Raw genomic sequence first — 16,838 nt, forward strand, 5'->3', positions numbered from 1 at the left:
AGCTAACAGAATGGTAGGAATCATTAGGAAAGGGATAGATAATAGACAGAAAATATCATATTGTCTCTATATAAATTCACAGTATGCCCATACCTTGAATACTGCATGATTCTGGAGAAGAGCAACAAAGATGATTAGGGGTATGGAGGATCTTCTGTATGAGGAGAAATTAAGAAGACTGGGACTGTCAGCTTGGAAAAAGAGATGATTAAGGGGAGATATGATTGAAGTCTATAAAATCACAATTGGTGTAGAGAAAGTGAAATAGGAAGTATGCAGTATTATTATTTTCCCAGCCCTGAAGAAGAGCTCTGTGTAAGTTCAAAAGTTTGTCTCTCTCACCAAGAGAAAGTGGTCCAATAAAAGATATTACCTCAGTCAACTTGTCTTTTTGAAATAGGAAGTTTATTTACCCCTTCACAAAGCACAAGAACCAGAAGTTACCCAATGAAATTAATCGGCATCAGGTTTAAAATAAACATAAGGAAGTATTTCTTCACACAGCTCACAGTCAACCCCGTGGAACTCGTTGCCAGGGGATGTTGTGAAGGCAAAAATCCTAACTGGTTCAAAAAAAGAATTAGATAAATTCATGGAGATTGGTTCATCAGTGGCTATTAGCCAAGATGGTCAGGAACACAACCCCATTCTCTGGGTGTCCTTTGAACTTCTGACTGCCAGAAGCTGAGACTGGATGACAGGGGATGGATCACTTAATAATTGCCTTGTTCTGTTTATTTCCTATGAAGTGCCTGGCCATGGCTCTGTCTGAAGACAGGATGCTGGGCTAGATACACCATTGGTCTGATGCATGGTAGCCATTTTTATGTTCTTAACACAGGCAGTGAATTAAGCCCCCTATCTCTTCCTGGTGTGGAGTAGTATACCTCAGCTGTCTGGATGGCTATACATGTAACCTACAGAAATACTGTGCTGGCATTATGCCAGTATGTGGTCTGATTTCATTATCCTGGCCTATCACTAATATGCAGTGCATTGTCAGCCTCAGGTCAGGCTGACCGTGTTAGATGTTCTTTAGTCATCCTTATCACAAGATTGATGTTAAAAGGATGAGGGTACTGCTCAAAAGAATATATTTTAGTTCTATTTGTATGAGTTTACCACAAACACATTTTCAGAATAAGAAAAAATTGCTCTAGGGGGCAGTTGTTTTTATTTCTTGGTGCACATCCAATATCACTTGAAGCACTCCATGAAATTACCAGAGTGTACTCTTGTGGAGGAACAAACTAAACTGGAGGTCCCTCTTTATGGCCTTGGATAGATAAAACCCGCTCAGAGATTTGCATGCATTTTATAGACTCACTGTCAAATTTAGCAAAATGCAAAGCATCATGTCATTCTATTGAGGCTTACATGATAAGGAGCCCAGTCACTGGATTTCTGATTAGCTACTTAAATCTATTCATGTTGATTTATTTTCATTTGCACCCGCTGTCCTTCTGGTGCAATTCAGCGGTTAAAAACACACACATTAATCAAGAACATCTAAAAAATAATTAAAAAGGAAATCTCCTATAAAGTCTTCCCAGCCTCAAATGAGCTCTAGTTCCCAAAAGCAGCACTGCTCCATTGTCTCCCTAGGATGGGGTATGTGTTCCCCCTCCCCAGTAAGGGGAAAAAAGAGCAATGTTTCTATGGAAGGGAGGAAAAGTAGCTGTCACACCCTGTAGGAACCGGTACAGTCTCAGGTGCTGGTGTGAGTTGCTCACAGCTGGGCCTTGTTAAGAAGTAGGCCTTTAGAGAAAGGGTTTGGGTGATGAGATGGGCTTGTGCTCCCTGGAAGGAACACACATTACCTGGACTCAAGGGGAGAAGACCCTGCCTCTGAGGTCAGTGCTTAATAGTGGGTAGAGTCAGTTTCGGTGCTTAAATTCATTTGGATTTTGGTTGTGTTTGTATCATTTCCTGGAGAGAGAGAGAGGAGCATTTTGTGGTAAAATAACACTTTCCTGAGAGTTTTGTTTAAACTCTGCTTAGGCCTGCAATGATAGTGTGGCTCGCTGTTTGAAACCTGAAGTCAGCTCAATATTTCTGACCCCACAATCGGCCACAATCCCCAGCTACCCCTCTCAAAAAAGGCCTAAGACTGGGTCCCCAAACCTATGCTATTGCCAACCAAATGGGGAATTGAATTCCAAACCAAGAGCCCCTTCTTGAGAATGCCCTGTAGCCCTTTTCCCTAGAGCTGCAGTATAGTTCAATGTCCCTTCAAAAGCCAATCTTGCTCCCTTGCCTTTCTTCATGCCAGCTACAGCTTCTCAGTCTTCTGTTTCCTGACCACCTACATCACACCGCACCAAACCTTTCTCTGTAGCCACCTCCTTGCTCTTTGAAGGGAATTACCTGATTCCACTCAGGAGGAGTTCATCCTGTACTCAGGTGAGCCACCCTGTTACACTGACATACACGTGCAAAAGGAGTTGGCAAGTAGTATCCCAGAAATAAGACCCGAACATATTTCCAAGGTAAGTGGGAATTGTTAAAATGTAAGTGTAAGCAGGGTGTGAATGAATTCTTCCCTGACAGCTAGCTGAGAGGGGGAGAGACGTTAGATGTGTTCATGTAAATACGGTTTGCTCCTGCTCTGCTTAGATATCCAGCAGATAGAGCCGTGTGTTGCTCAAAGTGATCAACTTTGGCTGGTGTTGGGTTATAAATCACTTTGGTACTGAAAGCAGGGGTGGTGAGGGTACCAATATTGTTGGCATTACTGTATGAATACAGGGAGGCAGGACTGTGCTTACCCTGTCCCAAATGAGGGGGTCATCCTCCGCTGAAAGAACCTCGTTAAGCCCGGGGCTTGAACGCCAAAGGCCTGTTTCAGAGAAGCAGCCATGTTAGTCTGTATCCGCAAAAAGAACAGGAGTACTTCTGGCACCGTAGAGACTAACAAATTTATTTGAGCCTGTGAAAATGAGAGTGGTGGAGACAGGTGTCCCAGTCAGGAGATGTGGACCCTCCCCTAAAGGTCCTCCCTGGACTGGTTTAACCTGTTCCACCCACCCACCCACTGTTCAAAGAAATAGCTAAATCTGCTTAATTAGGAGTCTTTTTGTTATTTTAAATGCTCAATCAGAGCTGAAATCAGTTGTGGTAGGACTGTGTCTCTGCCCAGCCTGCTAAGAGCTAAAAGTCAGCAAGAGCTGAAATCACTTGAGATGGGGCAGCGTTTCTGCCCAGCCTGCAAAAAGCTGAAAATTACTAAGAGACTGATGTACAGAGGTCACAGCAGAGAGGCAGGTGGTAGCAGAAGGTGACTGACAGTTGGCTGGCGAGTGAGCAGCCAGCAGGGCGGCTGATGGAGAGTGATGGCGAGCAGCCAGCTGGGTGACTGGCAGAGATGAGCGATGAGTGAGTGCCCGAGCAGCAGAGTGAGTAAGGTGCCTCCTTTCAGCCTCCACCCAGGGTGGGAGATGAACTCTGTAGATGCACTTCTGAACTCTGGGTTTGCACTGACCAAGAGCAGCAACTGTGATTGGGGTGCAGAGAAGAGTTGGGACTTTTGGTTTGCTGGTCTTTAGAACCTGAGGGGGAAAGGACACTGCCCAACTTACTTGGGGGTGGGTCTTTTGCTCAGGGTTTATGTTTCTCAATGCTGTTTGCAGTGTTTTCCCAAATTAACGTCGAGTTACTTCCCTCCTTTTATTAAAAGTTTCTTTTCTACAGACTCTGTGCTTGTGAGTGGGGAAGTATTGCCTCTCAGAGGTGTCCAGGGGTGGTATGTAATTTTCTCATGTTACTGGGTGGGGGCTTGAGCCAGTTTTGTGTTGTATCAATGGAAAGGAACCCCTAGATATTGAACCTGGCCCTGGTTGCTGCTGGCTCCACCTGGCAGAAGGGTTACATAAGTATTCCTATCTTTGAAATATTTTGTATATTTACTGTAAATACATATATGATAGAAACCCATTTACCCAGATGACATGGGCAAAACTATGACATGGGTCATTTTCTTAGATAAATCAGGGTTTGGTTAGAAGGAAAACTTTTCTCTGTAAGTGCTGCTGAGGCAATGCTGGAAACTACTCTATGCTACTCACTGAGCAAAGTAACCTGATGCTACTGTATGAAAAGGACAAAAGTAGGGTTTTTTTTTTTCCTATGATGGTCTGCTTATAATCCTCACCTGTACATAGGATTTTCTGTGCATTTGTGGTAGCACTCTGGGAAATGATTATGCCGAAAGCAATTCTGTGTAATTTTCTGCCTGTGCATCGTGTCAAATGTCAGAATAGATGTGATTCACACAACTCAGAAATTTGGCAATAGCACATTTTTGCAGCGGTTACTTATTCTATTTTCTTTATGCTTCTTTCTAAAGCCTATACAGTTCCTCTGAAAATCTTTAAATGTGTTGATTGGCATTACACTGGATTTTTTCATTACATCATTCTTATTGCTGGTGCTGACTCAGAACTGCAAAGAAACTGCAAAGATGATATTGAATATGGGACATAGAAGATGTGGTATGCTATTAAGTTTTTACTGGCATGAATTTGGGATGTTCCTTGTGAGTGGCTAAGGCACAGTATGTTTATCAGGTCATTCCAAGTGAGTCCAGGTTAAAACTTTGTATTGCATCACACAGCACTGGTGATGGTCAACATTTTTTGAATAAAAAGGATTTTTCCCTCCAGCGGAAAGCCCTTCTACTCTGAGGCCTGGTTTACACTACGAGTTTAGGTCAACTTTAGCAGCGTTAAATCAAATTAAGCCTGGACACGTCCACACGACAAAGCCCTTTTTTTTCGACTTAAAGGGCCCTTTCAACTGGTTTCTTTACTCCACCTCCGACGAGGGGATTAGCGCTAAAATCGGCCTTTGCGGGTTGGATTTGGGGTAGTGTGGACGGAATTCGACATTATTGGCCTCCGGGAGCTATCCCACAGTGCTTCATTGTGACTGCTCTGGACAGCACTCTCAACTCAGATGCACTGACCAGATAGACAGGAAAAGCCCCGTGAACTTTTGAATTTCATTTCCTGTTTGCCCAGCGTGGAGAGCACAGGTGACCATGATGGAGTCCCAGGATCGCAAAAGAGCTCCATCATGGACCGAACAGGAGGTATGGGATCTGCTCGCCATATGGGGAGATGAATCAGTGTTAGCTGAACTCCGTAGCAGTAAATGAAATGGCAAAATATTAGAAAAGGTCTCAAAGGCCATGAGGGATGCACAGCAGTGCCGCGTGAAAATTAAGGCGCTAAGGCAAGCCTACCACAAAGCCAGAGAGGCAAACAGAAGGTCCGGGGCAGAGCCACAAACATGGCGCTTCTACGTGGAGCTACAATCAATAGGGTGGTAATGATGAAACTATTTCTCCTTCACCGTAAAGGCTGTCCCTCTGGGGCCAGCCTTGGAGATAATAAACATTTGAAGTGAAGTGGGCTGATTCCACTGCTCTACAGCCAAAATACTTCTGAAATAAATATAGTCAAACTTTACTAATTCTGCGTCACTGAGAACGAAAATGATGCTTAAAATTGTTGATTGGCTCTAGTTTTCAAGATATGCTATTGGGTCAGTATATACGACCCTTGACTTGGCAATGGCGGAGGATAAGTGAGTTATAAAGGGATCTCAATTTAAACCAGAAATGACTAAAATACATCTTTGACTGGATCTATGAATAAATCTATGACTGGGTTTGGACAGTACTTGCTTTTTAGGCGAAACAATGAATGATGTAATCTGAGGCTGGTATTGCATCATACATGATATGAATTGCATCATGTTATTCCTAGAAGTCATGGATGATGCAATCATAACTGCTTACATCACTCTGCTGAACAAATTGCCCTATATCAGCTCTAGAAATCATACAGTGTCGTGCTCTCTTATTTGTCAGTGTTTGATTTTGCAAAGGGACACATTTCTGTTTAGCCAAAGTGAGCAGAGATGCCTCGTACTTGTGTGAACAGTGCAGATAACTTCTGCTATGTTTGTGGTGAAGTGACTTTTGCATCACAAAAGCACAGTATAACCACTATGGTTAAAAAAGCCTATCACCTTTATTTTGGCTGCAAAATTGGAGATCAGGACAAGAGGTGGGCCCCACACATATGCTGCAACACTTGTGCAACAAATCTTCGCCCGTGGTTGAACAGGAAAAGGAAATCTATGCCTTTTACAGTGCCAATGATTTGGAGAGAGCCAACAGATCATACCAGCAATTGTTACTTCTGCATGGTGCCTCCAGTTGGGAAAGGTGTGTCGAAGAAGAAAAAGTGGACTGTGCATTATCCAAACATTCCATCAGCTATACGCCTAGTACCCCCACGGAGAAGACTGCCGGTTCCTGATGCACCAGAATCCTTCTCACTTGAGTCAGACAAGGAAGAGGATGAAACTTCTGGTCCTGAACCATCAATGTCACAGGACCCACATTTTCTCCCATCCTCCTCCTCTGAACCACACCTCATAACACAAGGTGAACTGAATGACCTTGTCAGGGATTTGGAACTACCCAAGAGTAAGGCAGAGCTGTTGGGCTCCAGACTACAGCAGTGGAATCTCCTGACAGGTGATGTTAGGGTTTCCATGTTCCGTGACAGTCAAAAGGATCTTGTCCCATTCTTCTTCATGGAAGGTGATCTTGTAGCCTGCAACAACATCGATGGTGTGATGGCAGCCCTCAACATCGTTCACGATCCAGATGAGTGGAGACTGTTCATTGATTCATGGAAGACGAGTCTTAAAGCTGTTTTACTGGATAATGGCAATGTTTTGCCATCAATTCCAGTTGGTCATGCAGTCCATATGAAGGAAACCTATGACAACATGAAACAACTTTTGAGGTGCATAAACTATGACCAACATCAGTGGCAGCTTTGTGGCGATTTGAAGGTTGTAGCTCTCTTGCTTGGTCTGCAGACTGGATACACAAAGTACTGCTGTTTTCTCTGTGAATGGGATAGTCGTGCAAGAGATTCCCACTACATCAAGAAGGATTGGCAACTCCGACAGTTATTGGAGCCTGGGAGGAAAAGTGTTCAGCATCCACCACTCGTTGAATCAAAGAAGATTTTGTTACCACCCTTACACATCAAGCTGGGTCTGATGAAGAACTTTGTCAAGGCCATTGACAAAACACAAGCAGCTTTCAAGTACCTCCGTGGAAAATTTCCAAGGTTAAGTGAAGCTAAGATAAAGGAAGGTGTCTTTGTTGGTCCTCAGATTCATGAACTTCTTCGAGATGATGCATTTGACCATGCACTGCGTGGCAAGGAAAAGACGGCATGGAAAGCCTTCCAGTTAGTGGCAATAAATTTTCTCGGAAACAAGAAGGCAGACAACTACAGGTTGTTGGTGGAAAACCTGAACTGTGGAGCAGTGAGCAACAAGCACGGCAAGCGCTTTCACCAGGACATTGCAACAATGGAGAAATGCTATCAGGGCAAATGGAGCCCATCAATGCTTGCAGACTATTGCTGGACAGTGACAAGAGATGCTCCATTTAATGAATACAAGAGACAAGCCAAGAAGCGCCGAGTAGACACTGAATAGGACTAAACTATGTACATAATAGTTTTTTGCCTTTTGTTTCATAATAAATTTTATTTATATAACCCTTTTGCTGATTTTTAAAGTGTTACATAAACAGGACAGGTGAAATATTATCATGTAAAGCAACCATAAACACATGAAAAGACCTAGGTTTACAATTTATGATTAAAACTCTACTATCTACACAATATACATAGACATAAAATGTAAAAACTTAAAACAACTGATTGGCTACTGTTTCTAAGATATTTAATTGTCATATTTGAATTCAGCAAATACATAATACATAATACATCAAAATACATAATAAATAGTACATTTTATCTCTGAAGCAGACGACTTCTCAAAAATTGTAGACCAGTGTTCTTTCTCTTTAGTAGTTTTCATAATCTGTTCTGAATGTTAATCTGGAAGACCAAACATAGTGCTGGTGATGGCAAAAGTGACAATTATGCTCATACTGGAAGAGAGAAATAGAACTGAACTGCACCAGCGAGAAGGCCTCTATGTTCCTGGCAGCAGCTTTTATGAACCCTGACTTACCGCCCACTAGCCAATCCCAGTGTCTCTTAGAGGTGTTCGGATTTACCAATAGCAGCCATCCTAAAAAGTAAGAGCTATCATTGACAGCTGGCAATACCATACAACCCCTGGAATGTGACTTGCCTTCCCAGCCCAGCTCAGCTCTCTGGCATCAGCTGAAGTGACTGGCACTCTATACTTGGCCATGCTTGCCAGGCCTTGCCCTCAACTTGATGGCATTTCTCTGTCAGCGGGTATGGAACGTGATAGCTTTTTAATACCACATCAGATCCATTCCAAAGTGTCAGGGTATGCCCTAGGCATCAATGGATAGAACTCTATTGATCTGGGAGGAAATCAGAAAACCCCAAGAGGGAAAATGGGGAACACATTGAACTCCTGCCATCTGTCTAGCTAAGCCACAGTTCAAGCACCTCTGCGATTGCAGTTGATGGCACTCATTAATGCCACCCAGGATAACAGAACCTCTATGTTCTCTCTGCCCATCCTCCCAGTAGCGTTTAACACATTGACACCCTGAATGACTTCTCTCCCCAAGCAGAAAGAAGAGAAATAATAATGGTGGTGGAGGAGGGCAATGAGGGAAACACAAAGCCTGAGGGAGAAGGGTGAAATGGGGACAGAGCTGGGGGATGTGGGACACACAGTGCCCCTGGCATGGGGGGAAGGTAGGAATGCGTGGCCCACAAATGGAGGGGGTGGGAGGGTGACCCACGTAAACTTGTGGGGGAGCATGGAGGATTGCAAGGAGCCCCTGGTGTTTGCAATTAGTGCAGCCTAAAGGAGCAACAATGTTCTTTACTTTGCCGCCTCCTATTTTTTTTCAATGTCTTTTTCTTTCTATTCTTAATCAGGGGCAGGGGTTACGTGCATTCACAGAATTAAGGCCTTCACGTGCATTTTGCAGCATTCTCCAGAATTTAAGCTCTTATTAAATATAAAGAAGTGAAATCTTCACTCATGTAACTCCAATGTAGTCCATGGGGCTTTTAGGAAAAGGTTTGCAGCCTTTCTGGTTTTTCAGATAACCTTAACAAGATGAAAACATGCATGGTTATCTGATTGAGTCTGTAGCCAGAAATACTGAAACAATACCACCAATAGAGGTGTGATTCCTCTTTCATCTTAAAAGATTGTAAATTTTAAAAGTGCGTTGGCAGAGACAGTGACTGTCTGGATCCAGGAAAATGCAGACAGAGCAACAATTAGCTGAGCCGAATTTGAATTTATCATCAGCACAAACATGCAGTAAAACTGGATTGGGGGACCTGATACAATGATGATTCCAGGCAACTGTCCTCTTTGGCCCCTAGACCCAGACTTGTTCTGGGCCCTCTGCTGCAGCAGTGTCAAATCTCTAATCTAATTCACACTCCTTTTGCTACACCATCCCCATCTATTTGTCCTCTTTCCCTGCCTCTTCTGGTAGCATTCCTCCTGAGTTTCAAGAGACTCATTTCTATTCCACCAGCTATGACCTGTATGAGGTGTAGGAATAACACTAATTTAAAAAGAATAAAAGTTTTTTATTTCTATCCTATCGCCGTCCGTGTCAATATTAGTCTGGCAGCCGTTGGGTGTTGTGCTGAGTCGGCTCTCTGCTACACAGTAGTGCTTCTTCTCTCTGATGGACAGGAAGTGTTGCATGTGGCACAAAACACATGCATTGCTGTGCAGTAGTAGGGAAGACAGAAAAGGAGCAGCACAGCTGTAGGCTTACAACGTTGTTTTAAGTGATCACCTTTTCTCCATACAGGAATGAGCAGGAGGGCCAAATGGCTGGGACCAGGAGAGAAAAGGAAATAAAATAAATAGGATATCTCCAGTATTTTACTTTATCTCCTAGAACTGGAAGGGATCTTGAAAAGTCATCAAGTCCAGCCCCCTACCTTCACTAGCAGGACCAAGTACTGATTTTACCCCAGATCCCTAAGTGGCTCCCTCAAGGATTGAACTCACAACTCTGGGTTTAGCAGGCCAATGCTCAAACCACTGAGCTGTCCCTCCCCCTGTAAAGAGGGTGGAAGTAAGGGTAGAGTTGGTCAGGAATTTTCCAACAAAACATTTTTCTTTGGGAAATGTTGAATCTTGGAAACCAAAACTGTTCATGGGAAAGGGTTGGTTTTGATTAATCTTCCCATTTTAAAAAAAAGTTTTAAAATTGTCGAATGTTTTACTTTTCTGGTTGAAAACAACTTTTTTGTTTCAAAATGTTAGTTAATTTATAGTTGAGAAAAAGTTACAAATGTCTTTTTTTTAAATGTCAGAATGTTTTGACTGACCCAATCCAAAACATTTTCAGATTATCAATTTGCAAAAATTTTCAAGATTTTGACCTGATTCGGGATGGGGAAAAAATTAAAATCTCAAACTCTTCTGGGACAGAAAAACTTTCCCACTCAATCTAGAGATGGGGCAGCTGAAAGAATAGGATGTAGGTTTTATTACAGGCAATCGCACCTATTGGCTAGAGCCACAGCTTATATAAATTGGCATAGCCTCCTTGACCTACATAAGTTAAAGGTGTAGCTCACAGGTTTTGCTAGTACTTTAATAACCACCTCTGTATGTGTCTATCTTCTCAAACGCACACATACGTAGAGCAGCGGAGAAACAAAGAATGGTAAAATAAAATACATCTCTGGAGAAATTCCTGGAATTAGACCACAGAATAACCAGTTCAATCCCGGAATGTCAAATCTTGAAAAGGAATCTGGCCAGGGCATTCACTGTAAATTAGTAGTGGACTAGATCTTCAGCTGGTGTATATGGATGTATTGGTATTTAAATTAATGTTCCTGTAACAGGAAATTAATTCACAATCTGAAAAAAGAGAGAGCCATTACATTTTTCTCCTATGACTAAATTAAAAGCTGTTGTATTTCCAGTGTGCAGTATTCTGGAAAGAGGAGAGTTTGTGTGGGATTGGCCTCCAGATCAAGCAGCAGCAGCAACAACATCTTTATTGTTTAGCAATTTTCAGATGCACGTTCAAAGCACTACAGTAAAAGTACAGATGTCAAAAAAACCTTAAAGGAACATGGTCAACTATGAAATTAAAACAAAACTGAAAATGTTCTTTATAATCGAGTAGGAAGCTGATTTCAAACTAGATTACAGCCTCTTTGAGGGGGAGAGAAGGCTTCTTCCATTAGATGCAGGGAGAGCAGCTATCAATCATGCAAGATTAGCAATGGAGAGAATCTGAGAACCAGATTTTTAAAAGTAAAAATATGTAGCACTTATGTTGTGCTTTATATGGGCAAAGTGGTGTAAATGATAATTAATTACATGAGGTGTGTACTGCTCCCTATTTTATGTAGGTGGGAAATTGAAGTTGAGATGTGATTTGTCCAAGGCACTATTGCGAACCCCAAGGATTCGCGAATGAGGAGCCAGGGACCCCAAAATTATCAGATTTTAAAGAATAATAAATTTGTGTTCCTTTTAGTGGTCTTGCGGGTTTTTGAGCTTTTAGAGTTTGTGTTTTCAAGCTTTTCTCAATTCGGGTGACCAGACAGCAAATGTGAAAAATCGGGACAGGGGTGGGGGTAATAGGATGCTATATAAGAAAAAGACCCAAAAAACGGGACTGCCCCTATAAAATCAGGACATCTGGTCACCCTATTCTCAATAACTATAAGGGCTAGAAACTTTTAGATTTTGTACCTAAAAGCTGAGATGCTCATGTATGTAATCATCTGACTCCAGAAACTGGTGCTTTAAGAAAATCAGAAAATATCACGAGACTTGGCAACACTACCAAGGCCACACAACAATATCAGTGGCAGAGCCAAAATTAGCGTTGCTCATGCTCAACACTGTACTTATTCTGATAGGTCATGCCACTTTTTTAGCAAATAGACTTTGGAGCTTGATGGTAAAAAGTTGTATTCTGCTTTTAAAACAACAAGATCTTAAAATCAAATGTATATGAGAAGTAGCAAAAATGCAAAAATATCAGAAGAATAAAATTTGTCAGTACTTTCTTGTGTGAAATGCTAACCCTGCCAACAGATTTCAAACATGTTTAAGATTGTTTATCACCTGTCTTGGCAATCCTGAAATCAGGGCAGGGCAGTAATCTACTCTGGAGAATTAGTGCTCTTAGTATCAGCCTTGGACCTATAGATATGAAGAAAATGAACACATTTACTTATTAAAGCATTTCATGCTAATAAACATGTAATTTATGGCCAATCTAGCAATCTTTATGATTGGGTAACTGCTATTGTAATCAGTGGGAGTTAAGTATTCGTAAGGGCAGCAAGAAAATGCAAATGCAACTGACTAAAAAAACCATTTTAATTCTTCTAATTTTCTCTTTCACTATCATTTTTCTATTTTAATCTTTTTAATTCACACACATACACACACCCCCTCAAACAGAAGTTGTGGGGGACCAATGCAAAAATTCTGGGGTAAGGTTCTATGGCCGTGTCATAGGAGGTCAGATTAGATCATCATAATGGTCCCTTCTGACCTTAAAATGTATTAATATTTTGAAAGATATTAAGGGTACATGAAAAAAATGTTTATAAATGTAATGAAAAAAGAGCTTTTATGTATATTTTTTTCTAAATGAAAAATAACTATTCTCAACAAGAGGCAAATAAAATTAAGATGATGCCAATCTGTCAGCCCCTCGGAAAGCAGAAACCACCTCCCTCACAGGTCTGCTGATTACAAAATCAGAATGGTGCCTTTTTGCAGAGGAATAGAAAACAAAAAAATGCCCTCCAAACTCTTTTGAACCACAAAAAGGTTTAGTTTGCATTCTTTGCCAGTTTTGCACACAGGTTTGGACTGATTCTTGTTTTATTTGCATCCCCGTCACCCATCTTCACATTAGTATACATCGAGTGGGGTTTTCAAAAGGACATGCCACAGGCCTTACTCTGCTCCTATTAAAGTCATTGGCAAAACTCCCAGTGACTGCAACTGCAGCAGGTTTAGGCTAACATTGAGCACTTTGAAAATCCCACCCAAAACAATAAAATCTAGCGTGAGTTCACAGAAAAAACACTAGGAAATGGAGAAGCAGCTCTCAGTTGCTCAAGTTCCTTTAACAGCAAAATGCTGTAACGGTACCATTGTAAGAACTCTTAGTAGGCATTAGATAAAGATTTGGGCTAACTTGTTACTACTGTGCTCAAGATATGTGTGTGTTGGGGTGGGAGGATTAAGAACATTCTCCCCATGCACCACTAGTAGTGGCTTTGATCGCAGCCACAAGTTGTGTACAGGGATAACTCAATGCAAGTGCTAACAGCAGCATAGCATTCCTTAAGGAGCTGAGGGTAGGGGAGAGCAGTGTCATGGACTCAACATATTGGTGAGCAGAGCTGGGCTGGGTTTGGGTTTTGCCCTTTCACCCAGTGAAGCAAGGGCTACTCTGGCCTACATACACCCTCTCAATGGCACTGCAGCTTAGTGAGCACGTCGAAACTGTGCATGTTTAGTTATTTTCATCTCTCCTCAAACATCAGCCCTCTAATAACTATTGTAAATGCTCTTCTTCAAATTCCTTTCCTTAAGCTGATGCCTCTTTGGTACGGAGATACATTACCTACATTACTCACACACCCCAGAGAATGTTGCAGACACGCATACCACTCAAATGTCTGTCATTTTAGTGCCCAGACTACTTACATTCCACACAGATTTGGTGTCCCCCTCACTTTTTTATTGTTGAAAACCATTTACCTCAGAAACATGCTATGGAGAGTTATTTACACTAAAGAAATGGATCCCAAGCAGTCTGTTTCCTGCATGGATAATTTTATTGTGTCCCTAATTGTGAGGCTTCATCATAGTTAGTGTCCATCATTTGTGTCTTGGCACATTGAAAGATAAGCAGACATGTTCCCCTTGGGTGAAATAGATCCCTGTGAGAACTATGCACCACTTAAGTAGTATTTAAGTGGTGCATAGGACTCATGCTGGTCCTCTGCACTGGGTTACCTATTGTGAAGATGACAGTAATACTTCACTAGAGCCAATAATATACAGCACCCAAGAACCTTACCCTATCTTTTTCAGGTCCTATAGCCAAAGCAGTATGTAAAAAGTGGAATTTCATCTTGTTTGCACATCCTGTTCCAGTTGCTTTCATGGCAGTCTTTTTTAAAGCAGAAATCAGCTGGAATACATCTACCTCTGAAAAAGAGAATGCAGTGAGGAACTATTCTCTTAGCAGAGCTTAGCAGGTGTTGCACTGGCCAATAAGAAACAGACCATTTGTACCAGGAGGTTCAGACAATGGGTAGAACATGATACATACGTAAAGACTGATATTTTTATAACCTTGACAAAGCCAGTCCCATCATCAGAAAAAGTGAGTTCCTGTGAGATTGACAAGGAAGAGAACTGTTCTTTTAGTCCCTTTAGCACTGTGTTATTCCTTAAAAAAAGGTTTCAGGGGCCAGGACAGGGAGATCCTGGAGTGACAAGACACTTGGTTTTGTGGGGTAACTCTTTTTTGGCCACACATTACTTACTCGGGATGGGTGCACAACACCAGTAGTACAGCTGGAGTAATTTTTATAGCACTCATTATAAATGATGGTGTGATTATTCTCTGTGTGGCTGTGCCTGGTGTGTTTTTTGGGAGACTAAAGGAAATTGTGTCCAGTAGGCTGCGCCACAGCCGGGCGCTGTGTGCAATGCTTCATTCATTTTCTATCACACTCGGAAAAACTTTGTCTGTGAAGTCTGCAGGCTTGGATTTTTGCCAGGCTTTGCACTGAAGAACAGAACCCTAATCTGAACATCTCTCTTTTCTCCGCTCCCTAATGCCTCCCCATTGTTGGAAATGTTTTCTAGCTGGAGAGAAGACTGGAATATGCAAGATAGCACTGCCATACTCCAGATTAACCCACATGAGACCACTGGGAGTGAGAGACTTGGGAACTTGTCTCCAACCCCTTCTTTCCTCTCCCTGTCCCCATCCTGGCATTTGCCCCATCTCCCCCCTTCCTTCAGGTCTTGTCCCTTTCATCCCATCACACACAAAATATGCTTCCAATCTCCTTAGCTCTCACCAAACCCATTCACTCAGCACTGGAGTACAACTGTGGGCTGGACTAGCCGTGACATTCTACTCTCTGTGTCATTGGAGCAGAGAGCAGATCTCTTGGCTTGACATTCCCCATTTGCAGCCTTCTGTGATGGGCTTCATAAGACTGTGGTGGAGACCTTCTGCATAGGGTGTGTGCAAACACTCCTGTGTGGTCACTCGACTCATGAGCTCCCTGCACTGCTCCTTTAGTGGTGTGAACTTGTGCTGATCCTCAGCATCACAAGTAAATTCCACTGTATAAATACATGGCCTGATTTTAAGAAGAGCTGAGCACCCATATCTCCCACTGACATCCGATAAGGAGACTAATCGTTTACATAACTGAAAAGCTAAACACAGGTTTTGCTTTAGATACTGAAATGTGTATGATTTATATTTACCCTAGTAATAACTCTGGAATTATATTTAAACTGGTATTATAATAGTGGGTTTGCCCTGGAGTTTCATTTTTCCACAGCTTTTATTTTCAAAGTCTTACATTAGCCTTTTACATCATCCACTACTAATCCCCTGACCCATCCCCTCCTCCATTTTTGCATAGCTGTAAAATAAAATAAAAAAACCATTGTCCAGGTTCTTTTTCATCTTGGTGCCAGGTGCTTTCTTGAACAATGTAATGGCTATGTTTTGCATCTCTGTATATTTCCAACATGAAAGTAAAACTACTGGAACATCATAAGGAAAAGCAATAGAGAGACTTTTGGAGGGACAGGCTTTGAAAGTATCACATTCGCCTCTCTGAAAATAATCTAGGTGTTTGAGACTTGCTCAGAAATTAAAGCAGGCTTCATGCCCAAAGAAACCATCCCATCCTGATCTTTGTCTATCAGATATCTTCACATGGCGTGTCTCCATTTTTTTTCATACTGGCTGCAAAATGTGCTGAAATACAAAACTTAGTGCAACTTCAGTGAAACTATGCAAAAGGACAAGTCAGCACAGGAGACAAAAGGAACTACAGTGCTCAGCTTTTAGTTAAAGCTATTAAGCCTGTGGATATCTGTGCTCCCATCAAGCTTATTAAATCACCCAGAAATGCATCACTTCCCCCCCTTTCTTTTAGGACTCCCTCAAATGTTTCTGACATGCTCTCACCTCTTAAAAACATGTCTCCCCATATGATAAAATTTTGGACAATGCCCTCTGATACCATACATGGGAATGGGGAACATAGCAAATGTTGCTAAAGCAGGAAGTCACACTGGATGCAAAATAAATGTTTTCAGTGTCATTTATATTTACATGATATTCATGATTAATATTAACAAAATAGGGGATCCTATTATGTTGCAACTAGGTTCGAGGGAAGTTTGGATCCACAATCTGGGATGCCCTACAATGGGAAGAACTAAGTTCAAACTGCAAAAAAAATATTCATAAGCACGCTTTCAAATTTTTACATGTATTTGCTTCAGGTCTGTTCATGCCCTGTTTGTATTCACTTTCTATGAATGTTCTAGCAAACAAACACAGTTGCAGGAATATTCACAGAAACCCTGAAATTTAAGAGTAGCAGCCGTGTTAGTCTGTATCCGCAAAAAGAAGATCAGGAGTACTTGTGGCACCTTAGAGACTAACAAATTTATTAGAGCATAAGCTTTCGTGGACTACAGCCCACTTGCATCCGAAGAAGTGGGCTGTAGTCCACGAAAGCTTATGCTCTAATAAATTTGTTAGTCTCTAA

Source organism: Malaclemys terrapin, chromosome 6 (assembly GCF_027887155.1).
Source record: "Malaclemys terrapin pileata isolate rMalTer1 chromosome 6, rMalTer1.hap1, whole genome shotgun sequence".
NCBI lineage: Eukaryota > Metazoa > Chordata > Testudines > Emydidae > Malaclemys > Malaclemys terrapin.